Consider the following 10365-nt stretch of genomic DNA (forward strand, 5'->3'; position numbering starts at 1 on the left):
TCTACAGCCCCCTCTTAGGGCCCAATCCTATCCAGCTTTCCAGCACTGATGCAGCTGTGCCAATGGGGAGTGTGCTGCATCCTGCTTAGGGAGTGCAGACATGGAGGCCTCCTCAAGGTAACAGAACATTTGTTCCTTTAACTTGGCACTGCATTGTGGCTGCATTGGCACTGCAGAGTTGGCGAGGATTGGGCCCTTAGTGTTTCTAACTGATCTCCAATCAGGATGGTGGCTGCCATCTGGGCTGGACTTCACGTTGACCCCAGCACGTGACACTCCAGCATGGAATCTGGGGTGGTCTGCCCCACCACTAGCTACACCACTGCCTTATACTGAATCAGACCATTGGTCTGTGCAGTGATTGTCAGTAGTTCTTTCCAGGTGTTTCCCACTTGGGCCTTTTTGCATGTAAGGCATGTGCTCAACCACTGAACAATGGACATCCCCACTGAACAGAGCGTGCAATGTCTGGCTATATTAGTAGCCTTCTCTTTGACATGAAAGGTTAATTTTTTTCCTTGGGCACATGATTCAAATAATTGATCCCTCTGTGCAAAACCCAAGGCCGTTCAATTGCCTAAATGCCGTTTAATCTCTAATTCAACACCACATCAACCTAAAATATATAACCTGGTGATTGAGAACTTCAATTTAGTTTCTATATGTATGCAAAAGAGAATAACAAATTGCTCAGACAATTAACATATAGATTTCAACTGATTGTTACTAGCAGCCTTTAAACATGCTGATGCCTTTGTAAACAGATCATTAGAAGTCTGATAAAATCTCCTCATTCCAGTTTAATCATGGCTGCATCTCTTGTTGGTAAGGAGGAAAAAATCAAGTTGCGATGTTTTACTGAGTGTCCTGACGACTTTACGCAAAGGTTGAGAAATGAGAGGATAAGATCTACGTTTCCTAGAACTTTCATAACAGACATAACTTTAGAGAGAGAATGCTAACTTAACACCAGTTTGTAGCTAATGTGGGAAAGATGTTTGTTAGTCAGTTGCTCCCTAAATTTTACCCTCCATGTAGAAAATGGCTTGTCCTAAGGTGTGTGCAAGAAAGGGAACTTGCCTACCATAACCTTGACGCAACTGCCCTATGAACCCATTGATTATGCGCTGGGGTGTGTGTGTGCCAGAATAGGACTGCAAGGGGCACAGAAGGTTGAAGAATTTAGGGAAGATTGGTGAAAATCACATGCTCCCTGACTAACTTACAGCCCAATCCTGAGTTCCCTGGTGCCCAAGACTGCAGCAGCGTCAACACGGCTGCCGCTGCATCCGATGGATGCTGGGCAGCTGCAAGTGGCAGCCGATACCTTCTCAGGGGAAGGTAAGGAGTAAGGTAAGGTAAGAAGTCCCACAATGGGGCTACTTGACTCTGTTCCAGCTCTTTAGCCGGTGCAGAATAAAGTGGTCCTGTGTTGGACCAAGAGGCCCAGTACAGGGCTTTGGATCCAGCAGAGCTGAGCTCTGCAGGTTCCACCCCTCCCACCCTGCTCCCTCCCCCCACTATGCATTCCCTCTACTGTCCCTCCACCCTGGAATGCCTCCCTCCCCGCCCCAACGTACCTCTCTGATGCCCAGTGCTTGCATGGAGCTCCAGGCGGCAGTCCACTGGCCTCTAACCAGCACCAACCTGGGCTCACACTGAGCCTGCTCCGGTGCTGGGCCAGCACTGACTGCCACATGCATGCCTTACGGTGGGCCAGTGGTGGGCCAGTGCTCATCATTCAGGATATAACACAGGCTAGTACTCTAATACACGATATCTTTTGTGATTATTTGTGACATTTAAAATCTCATTTTTCAGCTTCAATATATTTGTTTTAAATTATTGCAATGCACTCCAATAATGAAATAGGCACATCATTATGACTGCAATCCTATACACACTTATCTGGGAGTCTCATTAAACTCAGTGGGCTTACTTATGAGTAGACATGCCAAGGATTGCACTGCCAACAAAATCTCATAAATGTCAACATAGAAAGAGGCAGCAGGAAAAGAAATACTCCAGTGAAGAAATAATTGGATGTTTTTGTTGTGTAGTCTTAATGATGCATAAGTGTGGGGGAGGCGTCAGGATGAGTTCCTGAATTTCAAAATTTACCACTACACCACTGCTTATCTGAAAATATCTAGTCTAGGAACCTTTTTTCCTCTGACATATTCTTCTGTATTTTATATCTATCAGATACCATGAGTATGATTTCATATTTATCTCTTGAATCTCAATAATATGTCATATCAATCTCTTTTTGTACGAATATGATGGATATAGTAATCCTTTCTGAAGGTAGTTCAGATTATGCTCCTGGAAAATATTATAATGAAAGGAATTGATTTTTTTCTTCTTCAGGACATTCACATCACCTTTCTGTAGTTCTTGAAAAACTCATGCAGTATAAGACTCAACAGGGGCATAGTTTGACCTATAAATTTATTTTTAAACTGATCATTTTTATTGATCTTTCAAAGTCATGTGCTCTCAATTTACATTCTGGGAAATGGTGTCTATTAAATAATGTTTCCTTTAAAATTGCAGACAGAATGTAAAATATCTTACACGAACAGCAAATCGTCTTTACAGAATTAACTTCCGTATCTCAAGATATCAAACTAGGGGCCAGCAAGATGCATTTTGGCAGCAGCAGAGGTGGGGAAGGAAATGGGCTTACAGCTATGACCATGGGAACAGTGCATTTATGAGGCCAAGTGGGTCGCCTTAGGCATTAGTTTGGTGGGTGGGTATCCATCTCTGATCACCTACTTGCCTTCACTGCCCCTCCTTCTCCTACTACTCCCTGGATTGGAAAAGGAAAGGGGGGACAGAAAGGAAGAAGAAATGTGGAGGGGCAGAGAGTAGGAGGACCAGAGGCTGGCACATCATTGGGTAAGCGGTATCAGCATTTGATAGCTGCCTTAGGTGTCAGGAGGTCTTGGGCCAGCCCTGTATGACCCACCTCTAACTCTGCTGAGGATTTTCTTGGTATTCTGGTAGATAGAAAATTGTATTTGGTGTGTGGATAAGCCCAGGGAATGGGATTTTGTGGAAACTACCACTATGATAAATTCCAGAACCTTTACTTCCTGTGCTTAGTTAATCAGATTCTTTTACTCCCCTCTGACTGCTATTCAGTTTCACTGGGTGACATAGTGTTATGAAACCGAGAGAACGTAAGATGAACTTTACTGGGTCGGGCTCTAGGCTCAGCTTGTCCAGCATCTTGTTTCTCACAGTACCAACCAGATGCCTCTGGGAAGCTCATAAGAAGGAGTTGACAGCATACCCTTTCCCAATTATTGCTAAGAGAAATGTCTTATTATCCACATTGCTCCTAATTTTACAAACCTCTCTCAAGCCTGTCTCTTTGTTTTATCTGACTTAGGAGGCAGTGTCCGTACCAGATTCCAGAAGGCCTTTTGGCAAAGCCCTGAACAGGGGCCCCATGACATTCTCTACCCAATCCCTGATGTTGCAGTGGGTGCTATTGCTGCCATCAGTACTGGGAGTTCAGGAGGTGGGCCTTCTGTTTGGTAGGCCCTTGGCTTATTTCTGACGACACTCCTGCTGGGTGGTCACAGGGAAAGATAACGATTAGTACATGTGACAGAGTTACACTAATGACACTCCAGTGGTATTTTCTCCACCTCCGGCCCATCGTGGTTGCTACTCAATATGGCACCATTGACCAATTATTGTGAAAGAAAGTTGTCTGCCTCTGTATTTTCTGCTTTCTTGCCCCTTTTCTGGGCTATCTAGTTATGTCAGGGACAACCTAGGATAAGCCACTGAAACATTGTGGGGGGAAAAAAATCATGACATGAGCTTGGGGTTCTTTTTGTTAAGAAAAATGCTACAGGATCTTTTAATGTCTATATAAATGTCAATATCACCCATGGGTTAGACAGAAGAAAATGTCAGTTTGTCTACCAGTATGAGAAGCAAGTATAAAGTGCTGATGTTATACTGCCTTTATGTTCATTCTTGGGAACACGGAGATGTTTTCAGTGTATTGCTGCCACTGGCTCTGAATTTAATAGGATTAGTCCTAAATATACCATATGCTTGCAAGCAGTCATTTGGTATTCGCTGGGTGAAAAATTCACTCCTTCATTCCAGGCCTCATCAGTTCAAGGTCAAGTCTGAAAATAATATTCAGGTTCTATCCTGCCTTCCTCAGCAGGCCTGTGTCACGTTTGTGAAGTGAAACGTTCAGTCTGCCATGGAAATGTGTGCCACCTCAAATATTGGATTGCTCTGGGACTGAAAGACACAAGAAGTCCAAACTGCCATACTGCTTCCATGGTCGACTGTGCTTGGGATGCTTTTTTCTTTTTTTGTTTTGATTTTGTTTTATTCCACGAATTTCACTTCTGTCAATATTATCAGGCAGTTTTTTCAGAATCTCTGTTTCAGGGTTTTTTTTTGTTTTTTTGTTTTTACTGCCATCAGCTCACAGAACAAAGAGCCCACCCCTATGCAGGTCTACTCAGAAGTAAGTCCCATTATAGTCAATGGGACTTATTCGCAGGAAAGTGTGGATAGGATTGCAACCAGAGACACCAGCTGCACAATATTAGGGATTGGCAAAAGCACATGGTTGCTTGGATGTACTGTGTTGGTTCGTGCATTTGGCAGCCTCAGTGTAGGATTCGAACTAGGATTCGTGTCAGCCGGTGCGGGAGGCCTGCACATCACCCCATGCAGTGGGCGGGGCAATGCCCCAGGTGGTGGGCATGGGGATGTACCATCGCCCCACCCCCACTGGTTTTTTGGCTGTACCTTTTGTTAGAAAACAGATATTTCGAGGTGGTTTGTTTCATTGCATTCTGCATGAAATTACACATTGATTGATATATAACAAGATGGGATTATTCCTCCAAATTCTGATTTTAGTGATTTTGAAAACTTGTAGAGTCTCACACACACACGCCCCATGTCAACTTACTAACACCTTATTGCAGCAGTTCTCAAACTTTTAGCACCGGGACCCACTTTTTAGAATGACAATCCGTCCAATACTCACTGGAAGTGATGTCATGGCCAGAAGTGACATCATCAAGCAAATTAAAATAAATAATTATAAATAATTAAATTAAAATAAAAGAAATTAAATAAGGGGGAGCCATTCCTGTTCCACCAAGTGAATCTACTCTGAAGTAAGTCCTATTGTGGTCAATGGGGCTTAGGAAAGTGTGGGTAGGATTGCAGCCTGTGAGCCCAAGCCTATGCATGTCTACTCTGAAGTAAGTCCCATAGTGGTCAATGGAGCTTACTCTGTAGTCTGCCTGCAATAACAACCCCCAAAAAGAATCAGGGAGATTTCCAGCCCTCCCCAGTGCCCAATTTAAAGTTCTTCTTTTTCAAGCATATCAATACAAAGACCCACCTGGCTTTACAAGTGCAAAACAGAAAACTCCCCCTTACCAGTTCAAGCCTCTTTTTTGTCCTTTTTAGTGGGGGTGGGTGGGTGGGGGGAGGCTGCCTTCTGGAGCATTTGTTGAGCTGCAGTTCCATCGGATCGAGACCCTTCTGGTGGCCTCACATTCCCCTTTGCCTGACCAAAAGGCAAGGCACGTCTGCCTACTCACGAGTAAATGCAACCACGTGGTTGAGTTTGCTTTCCATAGAGCTCAATAGACTGCAGGAGGGAGGGAGGGACTTCCTTCTCAGGTGTTTTGGGGCTGCATTCATTGGATCAGGACCATTCTGACATCCTTGGAGTCCTTGCTGCCTGCCCTTTGACGGATTAGGGCACGTTTGCCTACTCACGAGTAAACACGTGATTTGGCTCACTTTCACTTTCCATAGGGCTCCATGCATTTTTTCTTTCCGGTTTTCTGGCCATAACATTTGAACGAAAGGAGCTATTTCGAGTCTGTTTTTTGCATTGCACTCCGCTGGGCATTCCGCATCCAACGGTGTATGGCATGATTGGATAGCTCCACAAGCCGTGAAGTTAGCGCGTCCTCCCCCAGGGCACGTCACCCCCCTGGTGCGTCACCCGGTGCGGCCTGCACCCCCCGCACCCCCTTAGCGACACCAGTGGGCAGCCTCCAGCTACCCCAGAAGTGTTCAGGTCTGGTCTGTAGCGGACTCACAGCCCTAGCCATGATTGCGGAGAGGCACCATTTCTATAAATGTTTGCTTCTTACAATGGCTGGTGCAAAATACAGCACCCAGCCTACTGACTGGGATGGATCACTGGTAACATATTAGCCGAATCTTGTGCAAACTGCTGGAAGGGCAGCCTGCATGATAATTTGGCTTTCCCGTATCTTGAAAATATGATTAAGATTTTCATATTTTCTTATCTTTCATTTGCAACTAATGAGTTCCAAAGTGAGAAAAAAGTGCTTATTTCTGGTCATGACCTGCTTAACGACATCACTTCCTGCTTAATGATATCACTTCTAGACCTCAGCAGGCATCATGAATGCTGTTCTGCCCCCTGTATTAAACAAATTTGACATACACTTGGCTTATGATCTAGTTCTTGAAGGACCAGCTTCTGTCTACTTCCATGTACACTCTGGTCATAATCAAAAGCTGGTGTAGAGTAGTGTCAAGAGACTGAGCAGTGAATCAGGGCCTCCCTGCTTCCAATATCTTCTCTCTTATGAGCTCATTAGGAAAGGTACAACTTTTCAGTGGCAGCTGCAACTTGAGGACAACAATATTTATGGTCCAATACTATGGTCCAATAAAGCAAGCTTTATGCTGGCAGATCTCATGATCTGTCAGTGTAAAGCTGGGACTGCTGGTGCCACAGCCATTCCATTGTTACGTGGCTTACTACAAATGACATGGGAACAAGTAAGCTCTGTTGCGGCAGGCAGTGGCGGGCTGCACAATCTCCATTGGAGCAGGTAGGGCAGTAGTGGGGACAGTTCAGGGGAGAATCAGTGTGGCTTGGGGTTGGAGGTTAGTCTAGGCCAGCCATTTTCAACCTTTTTCAGCTCACAGCACACTGACAAGGCACTAAAGTTGTCAAGGCACACTACTACTTTTTAATTACATTATTATGTTACAATTAATTTAATTGATATAACTAAGGGCACAAGTCTAACCAGATCTACTCAGAAGTAAGTCTCAGGAAAGTGTGGCTAGGATGGCAGCCTTAGATCATTACATGACAATGAAAGAAATTCCCCAGAAGCTTGGAGCGGGAGGTGTTTGTGGTTTCTGGAAAGGTTTTGAAGCAGGTCTGTTCAAACTGTTATCAGTTGATGTGCTCTGATATGCCAGGAAGTGACAAAGAGAGATGAGACTGAGCACACTGGAGAAACAGAAATGAGCTGTGAGGGACAGTGAGGAGATGTGGCTGAAACAAGTGCAGGATTCACTGGGGTGGGGGGGGGAGAGAGAGAGAAAGGGAATGGGAGGCACCTTCTGAACTTTGGAAGGTGGTGAAGAGGGAGGGGAGGGGCAGAAAGAGAGGGGTTGACTACAGTTATGATGGGGGATGTGTGTGCAGGAGGGGAGGAGGTGTGGTGGGGGGAAGAAAAGCATCACTTGCCTGCTCATTTATTCAAGAAAGAATGCAACCAAGCATCTACAAGTATGGGTACAAGCCATGGATACAAGCCATGATGTGTATATGCAACCTCCTGATTTTAGAAATGGGCTATGTCAGAATGCCAGATGCAAGGGAGGGCACCAGGATGAGGTCTCTTGTTATCTGGTGTGCTCCCTGGGGCATTTGGTGGGCCGCTGTGAGATACAGGAAGCTGGACTAGATGGGCCTATGGCCTGATCCAGTGGGGCTGTTCTTACGTTCTTATGTTCTCTATACGTCTACTCCGAAGTAAGCCCCATTATAGTCAATGGGGCTTACTCCTAGGTAAGTGTGGATAGGATTGTGGCCCCTTCCTGCCAAAGCCTTGCCAGGGGAGGCAACACAGGCAGGGTCACTTTGGGGCATTGCAGTCAAGGAAAAGGGTCTCTCCAGGATCCTTGCCAGCCAGCTGCTTCTGGCTCCTACCTGCTTCCACCTTCAGGCTCGCTCTCATTCTCACTCCCTCCTTCCTCTCGCTGCTCGCCCTCACTCCCTCCACATTCCACCCACTGGGAGCTCTTCCAGCCTTCTCTAGCTGCCTGCCCAATCAGCGCGCGGGGCAGGCAGCAGCAACAGCAGGAGTGTTCAAGCCCCTGCATGGCTGTCCCTTTCTCTCCTGCTGCTGTGCGAGGCTCCAAGCCGCCGCTTCTCCCCCCCGCACACAGCTGCTGCTGCCACCACCTGACTCCTTGGACCCGTGGCACAACTGAGGCAGCCTCACGGCACACCAGTGTGCCGCGTCACCAGCGGTTGAAAATCGCTGGCCGAGGCTGTGGGCAGTTTGGGGCATGATCTCAGTGGCAGCAGCACAAGCCAAGTTCCTATCCTTCCTAGCCAAGACTCACTCCAGGAGTCTCCTACAAAAAGGTAAGTAAAAATGTTTTTCACTTATGTCCTGGGTTCTCTCCCCTTCCCCCCCCCCAAGCCTGCTCTGTCGCCGGTGCTGCAAGGTTTGGGTTGGCAGGGTATAGGATTGGGCTCTTACCTTACAGCAGTGATTTTCAACCTTTTTCATCTCATGGCACACTGACAAGGCACTAAAATTGTCAAGGCACACCATCAGTTTTTTGGAAACTGACAAGGCACACCACATGGACAGCAGGGGCTCACATCCCCCAGTGGCCCTTCTAAGAAATGATCCTCCCCCAAATTCCCGTGGCACATCTGCAGACCATCCGTGGCACACCAGTGTGCCATGGCACAGTGGTTGAAAATTTATTTTTATTTATGTCTGCCTTACAGAGTTCTTATAAGGATTCTGTCAAGATAATACATGCGATGAACTTTGTGCACTCGAAAAACAGTATAAAAGCAGTAGTGATAATATTGGAGCCCTTGTTGCCTAGCGCTTTTGCCTTTCATGAATAGGATGCCACACTTGTTAATCCTGCAGAGGAACCTGTTAGTTGCCCTCATGTTCTTTTATGTATGGGAGCTCGACTCTACAGCCTAGAGTCTAGAGTACCATAGTCTTCCCTATGGTAGATTGCTTAAGATTGAGAACTGTTTCATGTAAATGCTTCTTCTTGCAGACCAATTTATTTGGGAAAGTCACAAATGGCTCCAGCTTGACCGGTGAAATTGGCTCCGCTGCAGCAACCACAGCAGGCCCAATGAACGTTAATGGGTTGTTCGCTGTAGAGATGGCCTATTTTGAAGCTTGAGGCAAGTAAACCCAAACGACGCCTCCCACAGTAGTGGAAACAATTATAAATGAAAGGACAATTTCCTGCTATTTAATTGTAGCCCCAAATCTGCCTCTTGGCGCAGGCTGTTTCACCCAGCCTAATGGCAGGGCTGGCCTTGTTTAACAGTGTGTTTTGGTGCAACTGATGTGCAGTCAGCTCATTCAAATATATTTTGTGGTAGATTTAGAGGTTGGAGGTCAGCAATTTAAATGTACTGCAAAGGAGAGCTGTTGTGGTCCAGTAGCTATGAGTATGTGGTGTGAGCCAGCAACACCCTGCTTGGAAACAAGTGCTTAGGTGACCTGAGGCAAACTGTTTTTCTATTGGCCTCTATTACCCATCCACAGTGTGGGAATAAAAGCACTGGCTTGCTTTACGGGTGTGAGAGAACATATGGGGACCACTTTCAACAACTGAAATGTGTTAAAGAACTGTAAGTACATTTCATCTTCTATAGAAATTGCTCAACTTTTTTTAACACGTTCTTTTACACTCAGCTTAATTCTGTTGATTTGCATTTTAAAATCTGCATTTTATTTTTTATTTGCATGTGTAAACTTTTCTTGCTTCTTTTTGAGCCCACACACTAGGGAGCAGCACAGAAGTGGATTTGGGGGCAGAGCAAGGAAAAGAAAAAGTCACATTTAAGAAACTAACAGCCCAATCCTAATCTGTGCTGGAACACGCAGGCCAACTGGCCTATGCTGTATCCAGTGCAGGTTAGGAGGTGGCTGTGGTGCAACTCAGAGTAAGGAGATATTTATCCTCTTACCCTGTGTTGCGTGCCAGCCACCCCATGGGGCTACTTGGATCTGTGGCAGTGAAATCACTGACGCAAATCCAAGCAGCCTGGTGTAATGCTGGGCTGGCTGGGAAGAGAGTTAGGATTCAGCCGAAGTTGCTGAGGTCGGTTCTATCCCCCTCCCAGGCCTGTTCCCCTTTATAGATGTTCCACAGGTTGGGCATTCCTTATCCAGAATTCTGAAATGCAAAGTATTCTGAGCACCAACATGACCAGTTGCACAAAATTATTTAAAATATTGTATAAAATTACCTTCAGGCTAAGTGTAAAAGGTGAATATGAAAATACATGAGTTTCGTGTT

The sequence above is a fragment of the Tiliqua scincoides genome, chromosome 6 (assembly GCF_035046505.1).
Source record: "Tiliqua scincoides isolate rTilSci1 chromosome 6, rTilSci1.hap2, whole genome shotgun sequence".
Taxonomy (NCBI): domain Eukaryota; kingdom Metazoa; phylum Chordata; class Lepidosauria; order Squamata; family Scincidae; genus Tiliqua; species Tiliqua scincoides.